We start from the raw sequence: 17,219 nt of genomic DNA, 5'->3' as shown, positions 1-17,219 counted from the left end.
CAGGTGCCCACCACCATGCCTGGCTACTTTCTGTATTTTTAGTAGAGATGGGATTTTACCATGTTGGCCAAGCTGGTCTCGAACTTCTGACTTCAGGTGATCCACCTGCCTTGGCCCCCCAAAGTGCTGGGATTACAAGTGCGCCCCACCAGATTCATTTCTTATAGTACGAGTAGACTTACTGTGACTACTTAAAAATTTTCAGAAGGAAAGGAACAGAAACATATTTTATATGTGTAAAGCCACATAAGACAACACTACCGTCTTTTCACAAAGCCCTTTCCCCTTCCCGCTTGCCTGCTTCTTTCCCCTATCCTGCTTGCCACCCTCTTTTTGCCCTCCATCTACCCCAAAACTATTTTCCCCATCGTCTGTTTCCCAATCCTCTTTCCTACCTCCCTCTGGCCACCCTCTTTTCTCCTCCCACTTGCCACCTTCTTTTCCCCCCTCCATCCACCCAAAAGCTTTTTACCCACCGTTTTTCTTTCTGCACCGTCTTTCTTTTCTGCCCTCTGTCTTTTCGCAAAACCTTCTCTCCCTCCTGCTCACCACCCTCTTTTTCCCCACTCCCACCCCTCTCCCACATGCCACCCTTTTTTCACCCTCCATCTACCCCAAAACTATTTTTCCATCGTCGTTTTCCCAACCCTCCTTCCCACCTCCTGCTTATCACCTTCCCCCCTCCATCTACCCAAAACCTTTTCCCCCACTCTTTTCCCCACCGTCTTTTATGCCTCCTGCTCGCCACCCTCTTTTCCCGCTCCATCTAACCAAAAACTTTTCTCCCCACTGTCTTTTCTCCCCACTGTCTTTTCACAAAACATTCTCTCCCTCTTGCTCACCCCGTTTTTCCCCCCTTTACCAATCTCTCTTTAGTCCTCCCACTTGCCACCCTCCAGGGTCAGACCCTGAGTGCTGGCACTCTGGACGCACCCCACCGTCAGCAGGGAGAGGCGCAGGGCTGGGAGGGGCCTGGAGTCTTGCCTGGGGTATTACTTTTGCAAATTCATTTTGGGCGGGCCTCGGTTGGTTTCCCTGGCAGCGATTCCATTGGAAGCCAGCTTCAAGCCGGCATTTCCGGCCTGGCAGGTGTTCACAGCGGCGTCTCTCCTGCCCCAGGACGTGCGCAGTGCTTGGCACAAGGGCGGCAGCGATGCCAGCTTCAGCAGCGCAGTATGGCCACTCAGGCCCAGGCCCCGGCCCGGGTTCGCGGGTTCGCGGGTTCGCGTTAGTGCGGCTCTGCCAGAGTAGGCGCAGAGCTTTGGGAGTTCTCCCTAGGTGCCGGTCGGGCGGGGGCGCCCAGGAGCTTCTTGGAGGCCGCAGCTGGCGGCCCATCGGGACAAGCGTCCAGTCAGCAGCATGTCAGAGCCGGTGTCACATGTGCGTGCACTAGGGGAAGGCAGCCTGGGGTCGCTCCTCGGGGCCATCTGCCTGCAGGAATGAGTCCACCGACTTGTAGCTGAGCTGCAAGGGCGTCAGGCAGCGGAAAGTGCCAGGAGAGTGGGGGATCTGCACGCAGGCCCTCTGTGAGGGCACCACCATCTCCCCAGGAGACAGCCAGGGTGGCACTCTGGCGATGAGGCTGGGGTTTCAGTACTCTCCCTGACACCACCCCCCTCCCTTGTCTCCTCAGCATCATAGTTGGGGGCCTCCTCCGTGTCTGAAATTTGCAAGTCTTTCTCCTGAATGGTGAAATTGTGCACGGGGCTCTACCTGGGCAGCTTCCTATTGGGGATGCTGCTGTTTTACCGCTTCTGGGCGCTCTTTGGCTTGTACAGCTTGGCTGCCTTCTTGTTCTGCTTGATCCCGAGCTTGCTCAACTTGAAGGACTCCAGGTGCTTCCTCATGGACCTGTCGAAGATTTCCTGCTCCTGCTTCTCGTCCTCAGTTGGTGTGGCTGTAGCGATGCATGTACTCCTTCCCCGGCTTGCACAGGTACTGCTGCAGCGTGTGGTGCGTGACGGGGTCCTCCCCATACCGAACGTCTGCCACGTTCAGGGACTGAACGTCCAGACAGACGGCACTGATGTTCTCCCTCAGAAGGTAAGAGACAGAGGCCACCGTTGTGGACGATCATGGCGTGAAGTCCACGTTGACGACGTTATCAGTACTTGGGGAGCTGATGAAGGCCACGGACCTTAGGCACTCTCCCTTGGTGGCTTAGCTGATGGCTTAGCTGATGACATCCTTCAGGTTCAGCTCATGGAAGACATTGAGGATCCCATATGGAGACTTCTGGGTTAGCCTTCTCATGAGAACCCCACTGAGGAACTTCCTGTCAAAGTGGGACCACATCTCTCTGAAATAGTTGTGCCTGATATGCCGGGATATGTCCTTGATGGCCAAGAGGATGTGGTTGAAAGCATGGTGGTGCAGCTTCTCATGGAGCTTGGGCTCCTGGTGCTCACTCCTCTTCACCTTCAGCCACTGCACCAGGGGCTTGATGGTCAGGCCCCGGAAAATGACTGTGAAGAAGACGATGACGGTGGTGCTGACAAACAGGTTCTTCTCCTTGACCTTGTTTCTGTCCGGAAGCATTACCAGGATGAAGGCCATGGCCCCATGCAGGCCTCTATAGGACATGACCACCTGGTCTATGATCTCCAGCTGCATCATCCAATAGCAGTACAAGAGTCAGGACTGGATGACACCATGGCTCGGTACATGAAGGTGAAGGCCAGTGCAGGAGGATGAAGGCCATGTTCCACGTCCAGATGAGCAAGTTCATGGTCGAGATGCCCAGGGATATGAAGATGGTATTGGTGCCACTGGCCAGCATTTTCATGGTGTAGTGCATGGTGGTGGCCGACTGCTCCGAGATGTTGACTTTCATGTACTTATGACAGCAGATGCCACAGAAGATGATGGCCAGGATGGCCGACAGCAACAGTTTCTCAGATGTCCTACAGACGGGTAGGAGATGAAGAACACGAAACCAGGCTCGATGATGTGCGCATGCTTGGTGAAGTGGGTCACCAGTGACAGCAGGAAGGCAAACACCTCCCCACAGTCATGCCCCCCTGGCTCACCATAAAGAAGGACACTACACCTTTTGCACAGTCCACGCTGGTCACGTTGTCATCACCCAGTGTCATAAAAGATTGAAACACATTGTACAGAGTCATTCAGTAGCAACTCCCTGAAGACGATGATGAACAGGACCTCATTGACATGAACCTCCTCAAACACAACCAGGATGGCTGCTGGGTCCACAGTGGTGATCAGGCTGCCCAACAGGAGGAAGTCCAGCAGCCCTATCTGTAGGTTGCCCATGAGCCTGCTAAGAGAGATGCCATAGAGGAACAGGATGGTGGTGGCTGCATTGCACATGGTGCTGATGACCTGGTACAGCAGGATGGTGCCCAGGTTGCCAAAGAAGAGCCAGTTGGGCATGAAGTAGCCGGCATCTAGCATGATGGGGGACGTCAGCATGAAGTCGCTATGTGGTCGGCCACCCAGATGATGCTGCCCAGCACCAGGCCCAGGACGATGAGCAGGGTGCTCTCAGGGACCACGGTGGTGACCTTGTGGGACAGGTAGAACCAACCTTGGCCAGGCTGACCACAAGGATGCAGATCACAATCATGTACTGGTCCTGGACATTGGCCCATTCAAAGGCAGCCACGTGGGAGCCCTGACTCACATCATGTACACTACTGTGCTCCTCCTCGACACCCCCTCACCCATAGCAGCCACCCAGCACCAGCGCCACTGCCATCAGCAGCCCCCGGCAGCAACATCTGTGATGCGTCTCCATGCCAGCCTGGGACACACATGTTGTGGGAAGTCCCAGCTGTGCCCATCTGATGCACCGTGTCTGGGTATCATGGGTATTGTCTGTGGGATGGGCCCTAGAGCTCAGCTGTCATCTCTTTGTTTTGTTTTTTTGTTTTTTGTTTTTTTGTCTTTTTGATGGAGTTTCACTCTTTGTTGCCTTGGCTAGAGGGCAGTGGTGCGATCTCGGCTCACTGCAACCTCCGCCTCCCAGGTTCAAGGGACTTTCCTGTCTCAGCCTCCCAAGTAGCTGGGATTACAGGTGACTGACACCACGCCCGGCTAATTTTTGTATTTTTAGTGCAGACAGGGTTTCACCATGTTGGCCAGGCTGGTCTCGAACTCTTGACCTCAGATGATCTGCCTGCCTCGGCCTCCCAAAGTTTTGGGATTACAGGCTTTTTGTCTTTTAAGCTTTGCCAAGATAAATGCCTTCTGTTTGAAAAGGATGATTTTCAAAAGGGCCAGAACCTCCTTCCTGGTTCTAAAGGAAGTTTGGGCCAGGGCCCCTTGAGCTTAGGAGAAGGCATGAGTGTGAAAGTGATGGGGGCAGGTGGTTTTCATAGCTGGATGATGTAGAATGCATTGTGGAAGGGTGGCTGCAAGTGGCTTTGCTTAGCATGGCCACCTGGAAGGAGGCTTAGGGTCTTCCAAGTGGCCAGGGCCTTGAGGGGATTAACCCAGCCTCTTGGTTCCAGTTATGTATGTGTTCTTGAGTCAAATGGGCCAGGGTCTATATCCACAGCGACTCCAGCATCCCAGCCAAGCCTGCGTCCTCCTCTGTCTGCAGAGGGATGACATAGAGGCCATGCCAGGGATTTCTGTCCACACATCACACAGCTGATGTCATGACCTTGAAGTGAACAGTAAGCCAGCTGATGAAGGGGTCTGTGGGGAACCTAGACTATGAAAAGAGGTAGGGCACTGGGTCTGCCACACATCCCCTGGGTCCCTTCATTCCCCTTGGCACAGGGAAGTTCCTCTCCTGGGGAGGAGAGGCTTGCACCCTGCCCCTGCTTCTGCCCGCTACTCTGCCTGGTTGTTACGGCCACTTGGCTCAGCCTCCCTTGCAGCTGTGGCCTCATGGGAAACTCAAAGGCTCAGGAGAATCCAGAAACCAAGACTCTTGGGACATGGAATTTGGCAATGCCCTGGTCAAAACCATCCAGAGGGAGAAATCTTTACAAAGATCTCCTAAGACTGCAAATGGCAAAATGTTTCCCAGTCTCCAGCATCCCTTTCCCAGCACTCAAGGGAAGAAAAGAAGTGTTAGTGAGTATCTGATCCAGGGCTGCATCTCCTGTGAAATCTTGTGATTTATAAGATCCAGCAAAGGCTTTAGTTAGGCTAGGAAGAAATTCTGAAACAGGGGATTCCCTGCTGGAAAGCCTGTATGCCAGCACAATTAGGAAAGACTTCAGGAAGAACAAAGGAAGCCATGGTGCAAAGGTGTGGCAGACCCAAACATTTCAGCTTGAGGAGTCTTGGCTGCTGGTGGGAACGAGAAGCAATGGTGTTGGCTGCTCCAAGTCCACATGTAATTGATCTATCTACATATATATTTACATTTTTTGCTTTTTTAAAGAAACTTTTAGGATAATTTTTTTTTTTTTTTTTTAGACAGAATCTGGCTCTGTCACCCAGGCTGGAGTGCAGTGGCGTGATCTTGGCTCACTGCAAGCTCCACCTGCCAGGTTCACACCCTTCTTCTGCCTCAGCCTCCCGAGTAGCTGGGACTACAGGCGCCCCCACCACACCCGGCTAATTTTTTGTATTTTTAGTAGAGACAGGATTTCACCGTGTTAGCCAGGATGGCCTCGATCTCCTGACTTTGTGATCCACCCGCCTCTGCCTCCCAAGGTGCTTGGATTAGAGGCATGCGCCACCGCGCCCGGCTGAAACAAATTTTAACCTAAAGATACACAGAACTCAGGTACCGTCAGCATGTTCTAATGGCCATCAGCCTATCCCTTCTCCCCTGTAATATTATGCTGAAGCAACATGCAGACATTATATGATTTCATCTGTAAATATTTTAATACGTATCTCTAAAAAAAAGGGACTCTTTTCAAGAAACATACCCAGAACATTTTTATTGTGTTCTGTTTAATATGAAGCCTCAGGGTGGTTAACATCAGGCCTTGGAGTGATCAACAGTGTTCTCTAAGCTGGTCACTTCCTTTGCAGGGATTACCCTCTGTGCTCAGTGCTGGTCAGTGGGTGGGACAGTTGGTCGAGGCTGAGCACATTAATTCAGCTCCAGTCAGACTCTGCTGTTTATCTCAATCTCTCTCTCACTTTTGAGACAGGATCTTGCTCTGTCACTGAGACTGGAGTGCAATGGTGTGATTCCTACTCACTGCAACCTCTGCCTCCCAGGCTCAAGTGATTCTCCCACCTCAGCCTCCCAAGTAGCTGGGACCACAGGTGCATGCCACCACACCCAGCTAATTTTTGTATGTTTTGTAGAGACAGGGTTTCACCATGTTACCTAGGCTGGTGTCTGTGTCTCTCTCTCTCTCTAACATTTTATTTTTATTTATTTTTAATTTTTATTTTTTATAGAGACAAGGTCTTGCCTTGTTGCCGAGGCTGGTCTTGAACTCCTGGCTTCCAGTGATCCTCCCACCTTGACCTCCTAGACTCAAGAGTTTCCAATCAGGAGACACTCATGGAAGAACAGGGTAGGCCTCCTGGGGATGCTCTGGGACTGGAGCCTTGCCTCAGCCTCTTTATTTTAAACCTTGGTCTAAAGTCTTCTGTGACCTCCCGGCTGAGATCAGATTACACAAGCCCCAAATCCCTTTGTAGCATTTAAAAAACTGTAGTCACAGTATTCTGTGCCTAGCTGTATACCTACCGTCTTGCCCTTGAGAACTAAGTGCCTTGAAGGCAAGGGTCCTGTCTTGCTCAAATCTTATCCCCAATACCTGCCACAGCTTGTAGCACATAGTAGGTGCTCAGATCAGCTTTCTGAAATGAAGCAGAGAAGTCAGGGCCCTTGGGTTCATTCACTAGATTTTTTTTGTTTTGTTTTGAGACTGAGTCTCGCTCTGTTGCCCAGGCTGGAATGCAGTGACGTGATCTCGGCTCACTGCAAGCTCCGCCTCCTGGGTTCACGCCATTCTCCTGCCTCAGCCTCCTGAGTAGCTGGGATTACAGGCACCTGCCACCATGCCTGGCTAATTTTTTTTTTTTTTTTTGTATTTTTAGTAGAGACGGGGTTTCACTGTGTTAGCCAGTGTGGTCTCGATCTCCTTACCTCATGGTCCACCTGTCTTGGCCTCCCAAAGTGCTGGGATTACAGGTGTGAGCCACTGCGCCTGGCCCATTCACCAAATATTTACTGAGCACCCAACCTGTGCCAGCCACTGTGCTAGAATCAAGGAAGACAGCAGTTGTAGAAAAGGAGAGGAAAATCCTTATCTTCTCAGAGCTTACATTCTGCTGGAAGACAATGGATGGGCAAGGAGATGGATGAATATATGCTATGGGACCAAGCCTTTGCTCCACCCTCACCTTGCTGGATGACCTGGGGTATTCCACTCCACCTCAGTGAGCCACAGTTTTCCATTTCTGTCACATAAGGAAGTAGGGCAAGATGGTCTTCTTAGAATTCAAGACATTCCCAGAGGGTCTGCAGGGATTCCTCAAACATTGAATTGTCTTCCATCCAATGTCAATGCTTTAAGCATACTGAGGACCCTGTTTGTTGCTTGGACTTAATTAAGCCCAGGGTTGTGTGGGCAGGAAACTCAATGCTCATGTTTCAGGAAAAGCACTGGATCCAATGATTGCCAAGCCCCACCCCAGCTCAGATCAGCTAATCAGGGACCCCATGCTTCTGCATTATCTTTTTTCTGTGTGTAAACAGGCACATCCTAGGTGCTTCACTATTGAGTTCCAGCTGAATCAGCCCTTCCAAGGTCACTGTCCAGGGTATAGGGCATCCCTAGCTCTGGGCTGTGAACCCTTGTCTATCCTTGTTACTCTCACCAGAACCTAAGGCTCAATGGAAGATAAATAGCAGGGGTCAGAAATTTGAGGGATTGCATGTGGGGAAACCCAAGGGCTCCAGCATCACTTGGAGGACAAGAAATAAATGGAGATAAGTGGGGGGTCTTTGTCTGGGCTTGTGCAGGAGCACTTCTTGTTTTCACAGATGGCCCTCATTCCTGCACAGCTATGATCCTCATTCCTTAGCTGGGTATCCCAATGTTAGAAAAGATCACCAAAGAGCTGGGTAATGGGGTTCTGGGGTTGGGCTGGACTTGCCTCCAATCTCAGCCCTACTGTGCGGAGCAGTGGAACCCTCATATACTGCTGGTGGGCAACCAATTTACATAGACAAGTTTGGCAGTTTCTTGTATAACTTACCCTTATCATGTGACCCAGCAAATCCACTCCTAGGGATCTAACCAAGAGAAATGAAAACATATTCTCACACAAAAACTTATACACACATTTTCTTAACAACATTATTCATAATGGCTCAAGACTGGAAACAACCCAAATGTGCACTAGCTGAAGAATGGATATGTAGACGTTTGTGGTCCATCCATGCAACAGAACTTTATTTGTCAATAGACAGGGATGAAGCCACAATGGACATTACAACATGGATGAACCTCAGAAGCATTACACTATGTGAAAGAAGCCAACCACGAAAGGCCACACAGTATATGATTTCACTAAGAGGGAATGTGCAGAAAAAGGCACATCTGTAGAGTCAGAAAGCAGATTGGTGGTTGCCTAGGGCTGGGGGTGGGAATGGAAGATTGCCTGCAAACAGGCAAGATAAATGTTTTCAGGGTAATACAAATGTTCTAAAACTGGCTTGTGCTGATGGTTGCCCAAATCTATAGATTTACTGATCTAATTGTACATTTATCATGAGTAAATTTTATGGTGTGTAAATTATACCTCAGTAAAGCTGCTGAAATATGCAAAATAAAACCCAAAACTCACCCCTTGATTCTTCCTAGCTGTGCAGGCTGGGACAATCAACTCCAGTTCCCTGAGCCTCAGTTTATTTATGTGTAAGATGGGCATGTACTAATGGAACCTCTCAATGAGCATGCCAGGAGGATTCATATAACAGAAAATACATGCAAAGACTTTTGCTGGGAACCCGGCACCTGCACAGGGCCCTCAATTATGTGGGCTGTTGGTGTCATTTCCATGGAACCAAAGAGACTATAGCCACAGAACTCCTCCTTGCTGACATCTGGTGGGGCTGGTGTTGGCTTGCTTCACTGAGCATTTCCAGCGCTCGGCATTCACTGTGCACTGTAAACATTCTCTGAGCATCATGGACAAGTGAACAAAACAGAGCCCCTCTACAGGTGTCCAGCACCCTTTGGGGAATCAGAGGAGAAAACAGGTGTTTGCAACCCTGTGTGATGGGCACATGTGCTGTAGGAGCCCAGGGAGAAACAAACTGGCTAAAATGGGCATGTGAGGGGCTCCTCAGAGGCAGCTACACTTGTGTCCTTGCATGAACCCTGCTGAGCCCGATTCTGGAACAGATCAGGACAGGAAGAGCTTTCAAAGAGTTTCTGTTTCAATATTCTTTTCATTGCTAGGAAACTGAGGCTGAGAAAGGGATAGGAACTGGCTCAGGTTCTGTGATGGAAGTGGGATTTGAATGCTGTCTGACCTTGAAACCTGTGTTAGTATGAATCCTCCCAGAAGCAGACACCAAGTTAGGATGAGATCAGCAGAGTTTTATTGGGGATGCACCTGTGCAGGTTAAGAGAGGGGTCAGGAGTGATCAGGGAGAGCCTTCAGACTGCCATGTGAGAGGGGAGAGGGGGAAGGAAGGAAGGTAGGGCAGGAGGAGTCCGAGACACAGCACAGCTCTAGGAACTTTTGGCCGGATCAGTTGGGAGTCTCTGGTGGACTATTGACTGTTAGAGGATTCCCTTGTCCTGCAGGAACAAGTGGCACTAGTACCCTGGCATGCTCGGTTCTGGCTGGGAGCAGCCTATAGGAAGTGTGGCCTCAGTGCCTAGGCTGGAGTGCAGTGGTGCAATCATGGCTTACCGCAGCCTTGACCTCTTGGGCTGAATTGGTTCTTCCACCTCAGCATCCTGGGTAGCTGGGACCACAGGCATGTGTAACCACACCCAGCTAATCTTTTAATTTCTTGTTGAATGTCTTGTTGTGTTACCAAGGCTGGACTCAAACTCCTGGGCTCAAGCAATCCACCCTCCTTGGCATCCCAAAGTTCTGGGATTACAGATGTGAGACCCCGTGCCCGATCAGTTGGTTGTATTTCTATTGGATAGTGCTGGTCTAACACAGGTTTTCTCAGCCTCAGCACTGTTGACATTTGGGGCTGAATCATTCTTTGTGTTGAGGGTGGTCTTGTGTATTCTACAGTGTTCAGGAGCCTCCCTGGCCTCCAGCTACTAGATGTCAGTAGCACCTAGTTAATCCTCAAGGCATGGCAACCCGAAGTTTCTCCAGACATCAACAGAATCACCCCACTTGAGAACAGAGCACATGTTGTGTTGCCACAAGAGCCTATGGCTTACCACATGCCAAGCACTGGTATTAAGGACAGGGTGTTAGGGATACAAACAGAGAACGAAAAGTCCTGCCTATGTGGCACTTACTTTAGTGGGAAGTAGAGACAATGAATGAGTAAATATACATTGCCCCTGGCAACACATGCCGTGGTAAACAGTGAAACAGGAAAGGGGACCAGGAGCACAGGGTGGTATGTGCTAGCAGGCTTCCTGTTGTGTGTATTTCATCAGGGAGGCCTCACAGAGAAATCAAAGAGTGAGGAAACAAGCTGGATTCTGAGAACAGTGTTCGAAAAAGTGGCAGGAGCCAGTGCAAAGACCCAGAGGTGCACATCACTGAAAACAAGGAAGGAGATCTCTATGTAGTGACATGAAAAGACTATTAATCAGTGAAAAATTTGTAAATGGGGGCCTTGAACTTAAACTAGGACAAATGATACACGTCTTTCTGGTGAGGTGGTTAAACCTTTTTAAAAATAGCTTTATTGAGGGCCAGGTGAAGTGGCTCACATCTGTAATCCCAGCACTTTGGGAAGCTGAAGTAGTCGAATCACCTGAGGTCAGGAGTTAGAGACTAGCCTGGCCAACATGGCAAAACACGGTCTCTACCAAAAAATACAAAAATTATTTGGGCATGGTAATGCATGCCTGTAATCCCAGCTACTCGGGAGGCTGAGGCAGGAGAATCGCTTGAGTCCAGAAGGCAGAGGTTGCAGTGAGCCAACATCACGCCACTACATTCCAACCTGGGTGACAGAGCAAGACTCCATCTCAAAAAAAGAAGAAAAAAAGCTTTATTGAAATATAATTCACATGCCATAAAAGTCACTCATTTAAAGCCTAAAATTCACTGGTTTTTATTATGTACACAGAGTTGTGCAACAATCACCACATTTGCTTTAGAAAATTTTCATTACCTCTAAAAGGAACCCCATACCCTGTAACCAACACTCTCAAATTCCCCCAGTCCCCCACTCAACCCTAGGCAACCACTAATCTACTTTCTATCTCCAAATTGGTCTATTCTGGACATTTCACATAAATAGAATCATATATGATTTTTTTGTGACTGGCTTCTTTCACTTAGCATAATGTTTTCAAAGTTCATCATGTTCTAGGATATATCAGTACTTCATTCCTTTTTATTGCTGAATAATAGTCCCTTGTAGCAATATATCTCATGTTGTTTATCCATCCATCAGTTGATGAGCATTTGAGTCATTTCCAACTTTGGGCTGTTACATATAATGCTAAGAATAACATTCAACTGCAAGTTTTTGTGTAAACATATGTTTTCCTTTCTCTTTGAAGTAGCTTTGCTAGGTTATGTGGTAACTCTTATGTTTAGCAAATTGTGGTACTACCAAACTTTTCTAGTTGGTATGCATCATTTTATAGTCCCATCAACAATGAATGAGGGTGCCAATTTCTCCACACCCTTGCCAATACTTCTTTCTGTCTTTTTGATTAAAGCTATCCTAGTGGGTGTGAAGTAGTATCTCATTGTGGTTGTGATTTCCATTTCTTTAAAAACTAATGGTATTGAGCATCATTTTAATGTGATTATTGGCCATTTGCATACATTCTTTGGAGAAATGCCTATTCACATATTTTGTCTATTTTTAATTGGATTTTTGAGTTGTATGAATTTTTTTATTACATATTCTAGATAGAAACACTAACAGATATATAAATGGCAAATATTTTCTCTCAGTTTGTGGGTTGTCTTTTAACTTTCTTGATGGCATCTTTTGAGACACAAAAGTTTTTAATTTTGGTAAAGTCTAATTTGGCTATTTTTCTTTTGTCATACTTCAAAAGCTTGGCCTATCCCAAGTAGTAAAGATTGACTTATATATTTTTCTAAGAATTGTATAGTTTTAGCTCTTATATTTAGGTGTATTGTCCAATTTCAATTTAGTTTTGTGTATGGTGAGAGGTAGGGTCTAACTTTATTCTTTTGCATGTGGATAAACAGTTGTTCCAGTATCATTTGTCAGAAAAATCATTCTTTCCCAATTGAATTGTCTTGGATCCTTGCTAAAAATCCATTTTTTGTAAATGTGAAGGTTTATTTCCAGACTCTTTATGCTAGTGATCTACCTATGCCAGTACCACCCTATCTTAATTACTGCAGCTTTGTATTAAGTTCTGAAATTAGGAAGTGTGAGTCCTCCAGTTTGTTCTTCTCTTTTTAGATTGTTGGTTATTCTGAACTCCTTGAATTGCCATATGAATTTTAAGTATGCCAATTTTTCAAAAATGTTAGCTGGGATTTTGACAGGGATTGTATTAAGTCTGTAGATTTGGAGAGTATTGCAATCTTAATACTAAGACTTCTAATCCATAAATACGTACTATTTTTCAGTTTATATCTAATTTACCTCAACAATGTTTCACAATTTTTAGAGTACAAGTTTTGTTCTCTTTTGTTAAATTTATTCCTAAGTATTTTATTCCTTTAAATGCTATTATAAATGGAATCACTGTCTTAATTTCAGATTGCTCATTGCTAGCGTATAGAAACACAACTGATTTTAATGTATCAATCTTGTGCACTGCAACTGTGCTGAACTGTTTATTTAGTTCATTTAGTTATTTAGTTCTTCCCAAAGATCTTCTATATAAAAGCTTTGTATACAAGATCATGTCATTTACAAATAGAGTTTTACTTCTCCCTTTCTAATCTATATGCCCTTTTATTCCCTCACCCACTTTTTTTTGAGAGAGTCTCGCACCATTGTCCAGGCTGGAGTGCAATGGTGCAATCTTGGCTCACGGTAACCTCCACCTGCTGGGTTTAAGTGATTCTCCTGCCTCAGCCTCCCAAGTGGCTGGGATTACAGGCATCCGCCACCACGCCAGGCAGATTTTTGTATTTTTAGTAGAGACGGGGTTTCACCAAGTTGGCCAGGCTGGTCTCGAACTCCTGACCTCAGGTGATCCACCCGCCTTGGCCTCCCAAGTGCTGGGATTACAGGCGTGAGCCACCATGCCCTTCTTATTTCCCTTTCTTGCCTAATTGCCCTGCTCTAGAACCTTCAGTATAAGATTGAATAAAAGTGGTGAGACTGGACATCCTTGTCTTATTCCTGCCTGTAGAAGGAAACCATTAGTTATAATGTTAACCGTGGGGTTTTATAGATAACCATTATCAGGCTGAGGAGCTTCCCTTCTATTCCTATTTCAGTGGGGTTTCTTTTTAATCATGAAGGGGTGTGAATTTTGTCAAATGCTTTCTTCAGTGTCTATTGAAATCATCATGTGATTTTCTTTCCTCTTTTATTCATATATTACATTAATTTTTGTGTGTCAAATCAACCTTGCATTACTGGGATAAATCCCATTTGGACATAGTATGTAACCTTTACATATGTTGATGGATTTGGTCTGGAAGTATTTCCTCAGGATCTCTGTGTCTATAATCATAAGAGATGATCTGTAGTTTTCTTTATGTCTGTCTGGATTTGGTATCAGGGTGATATTGGCCTTATAGGATGAGTTGGGAAGTGTTTCTGACATGGGTAAATTTTTAAATGTATTTCAGGATAGGCAAAGCCTCAGAGTGGGAGAAGGATATCAGTAAGTAAACCTAGGTGAACAGAAAGTGAACACTATGAAAGTGCAAGCATCAGAGAAATGTGCCATACATAAATTTTTTTACAATTTTTTCTACCAAAGGATATGAGATATCACTGAACTCACTACAATATAAGCATGTTTAAAGAAGCAGTTCTTTTTAAAGATTGTGGTTTTGTTAGTAATCTCCACTCCATAAGCATGATATTCCAGAGGCATCTGAAATCCAATGTACTCAAAACTTGTAACTTTTCCCACAAACCTCCAGCTTTCCTGTAGTCCCAATCTTGGTAAAGAGATGCCTTTCATGCCATCACTCAAAATGATCTGTCAATAATTTTGGATTTTCTCCCAACCCCATGACACCTAGAAATGACCAATTCTAGACAATATGACTTCTTAATATTGTTTTTTGTTTGTTTGTTTGTTTGTTTTTGAAAGGCAGTCTCGCTTTGTCACCCAGGCTGGAGTGCAGTGGCATGATCTGGGCTCACTGCAACTTCCACCTCCCAGGTTCAAGCGATTCTCCTGCCTCAGCCTCCTGAGTAGCTGGGATTACAGGCATGCACTACCATGCCTGGCTACTTTTTGTATTTTTAGTACAGATGGGATTTCACCATATTGGCCAGGCTGGTCTTGAACTCCTGACCTTGTGATCTGCCCGCCTTGGCCTCCCAAAATGCTGGGATTACAGGCATGAGCCACTGGGCCCAGCCTCTTAATATTGTTTAAATCTGTCACCCACTCCATCTACAATGATTAGGACTTAATTTAGGGCTTCATTAGCTCTCAACTGAGCAATTTTCATGGCCTAGTTTTGATCCTCAATTCTTGCCGTTCACTCTTTCAACCCATCTGTCCATGATGCTAGTTTTTTTTCAACTTTGAAAAAAGTTTATGAAAACCAGATTAGAGTATCATATTTTTACATTATTCTGCAATGATGTTTAAGCAAGGGGAAAAGTCACACAAAGCTCTAAAATAATTTTATGTTTGACTTTAGAATGCATTGCAATGAAACCTCAACAATGAAGGAACTAAATGAGGGAAATGAACTAAGTTAGTCTAAACATGAAAAGGTTCCTTTTTGAATAGATTTCATTTTTTGAGCAGCAGAACTGAGCAGAAATTACAATGTTCCTATATGCCCTCACTCCCACAGCCTTCTCCTATCACAACCTGCACCAGAGTAGTACGTTTGTTACAACTGATGAACCCCACAGTGACACATCATTTTCACACATAAATTGAAGTTTGTAATTTACATTAGGGTTCACTCTTGATGGACTTGAACTAATGCATAATGACGTGTATTCACCATTACAGTACCACACAGAACACATACACTGTGCTACAAATCCTCTGTGCTTTGCCTATTCATTCCTCTCTCCCCTCAGATCCTGGCAAACACTACACTTTTTACCGTCTCCATAGTTTTACCTTTTCCAGAACGTAATTCGGGATTTTATAGTATACGGCCTTTTCAGATTGGCTTCTTTCACTTCGTAACACACACTTAAGATTCTTCCATGTCTTTTCATGGGTTGATATAGCTCATTTCTTTTTGGTGCTGAATAACAGTCCATTGGCTGGGTATAGTAGAGTTTATTTATACATTCATCTACTGAAGGACATCTTGGTTGCTTCCAAGTTTTGGCAATTATGAAAAAAGCTTCCATATACATCTGCATGCAGGTTTTTGTGTGAACATGTTTGCTACTCACTTGGGCAAATTCCAAGGAGCATAATTGCTGGATCATACAGTAAGAATATGTAAGAAGTTGCCAAACAATCCTCCAAAGTACCATTTTGTATTCCCACTGGCAGTGAATGAGAGTTCCTGTTGCTCCCCATCTTCCCCAGCTTTGGTGTTGTCAGTGTTTTGGATTTCAGCCATTGTAACGGTCATGTAATAGTATGTCACTGCTGTTTTAATTTGCATTTCCCTAATGACACATAATGTGGAGCACAGTTATCTTTTGAAAACGTAGAGCTGATCATGTTATTTCTTGCCTCAAGGTCCTATAATGACTTCTCCCTGTCTATAGAATAAAATTCAGACTCCTTAGAAATGCTCCCAAGATTATGCATCTCACATTCTGGCCCCATTTTACTCATCTACAACCTCACCTCATCTTGCAACATCTCTGGTACTTCTATCCTCTAATCATCTGCATCTGCAGCTTCAGAACACATCAGCTTCTATATTGTTGCTCTGCTCTACTTACTGTCATGTGCACACATGGTTACCTGACAAGCACCTAATCACCTTTCAACATTCAGCTCCAATATCAACTATTCCACAAAGCTTTTATACCTATCCCCTTTACACTACTACCTACATCATATATTGCACCCGTAACAATTTATTTTATTTTTATTTTTTTGAGACAGAGTCTCCCTCTGTCGCCCAGGCTGGAGTGCAGTGGCATGATCTCGACTCACTGCAAGCTCCGCCTCCCGGGTTCACGCCATTCTCCTGCCTCAGCCTCCTGAATAGCTTGGACTACAGGCACCTGCCACCACGCCTGGCTAATTCTTTATATTTTTAATAGAGGCAGGGCTTCACTGTGTTAGCCAGGATGGTCTCGATCTCCTGACCTCGTGATCCACCCGCCTCGGCCTCCCAAAGTGCTGGGATTACAGGCATGAACCACCGCACCCAGTCCCTAACAATTTCATTTATTACTAAACTGAAGGGAGCACATCTGATCTCTATCACCTAGCACAGTGTTTTGCACATATTGGTACTCATTAAAGCTTTGTTCAAGGAAAGAACAGATATTTTAGTCTTTCAATTGATCCTCAGAACAAACCTGTGCTATAGGTAAGGTATTCTCCAAGTTTTAGACATTAATAACTATTTGGTTATCCTGTGTTAGCTGTTTGTGTTGCTATAAAGGAATACCTGACACTGGGCAATTTATAAACAAAAGAGGTTTATTTTGGCTCATGGTTCTGTAGACTGTACAAGGGGTATAATGCTGTTATCTGCTTCCAGTGAGGACCTCAGGAAGTTTACAATCATGGTAGGAGGAGAGGAGCCAGCATGTTACATGGTGAGAGAACAAGAGAGAGAGAGAGGAAGGAGGTGTGAGGTTGTTTTTTGTTTTTTTGTTTGTTTGTTTGTTTTGAGACAGAGTCTTCCTCTGTCACCCAGGCTGGAATGCAGTGGCACGATCTCAGCTCACTGCAACCTCTGCCTCCTGGGTTCAAGCAATTCTCTTGCCTCAGCCTCCCGAGTAGCTGGGACTACAGATGCGTGCCACCACACCTGGCTAATTTTTGTATTTTTAGTAGAGATGGGGTTTCTAGATGTTGGCCAGGATGGTC

The 17,219-nt window shown here is 45.9% G+C and overlaps 1 pseudogene; it reads right to left on the bottom strand.

Annotated features, from left to right (window-relative positions):
- Positions 1 to 990: 990 nt before the first annotated feature.
- LOC134807040 (sodium/hydrogen exchanger 3-like) lies at positions 991 to 15,783 on the bottom strand (annotated as a pseudogene).
- Between the last annotated feature and the right edge of the window lie 1,436 nt (positions 15,784 to 17,219).

Source organism: Pan troglodytes, chromosome 8, assembly GCF_028858775.2.
Source record: "Pan troglodytes isolate AG18354 chromosome 8, NHGRI_mPanTro3-v2.0_pri, whole genome shotgun sequence".
Lineage (NCBI taxonomy): Eukaryota > Metazoa > Chordata > Mammalia > Primates > Hominidae > Pan > Pan troglodytes.
This window is presented reverse-complemented; position numbering and strand designations above follow the sequence as displayed.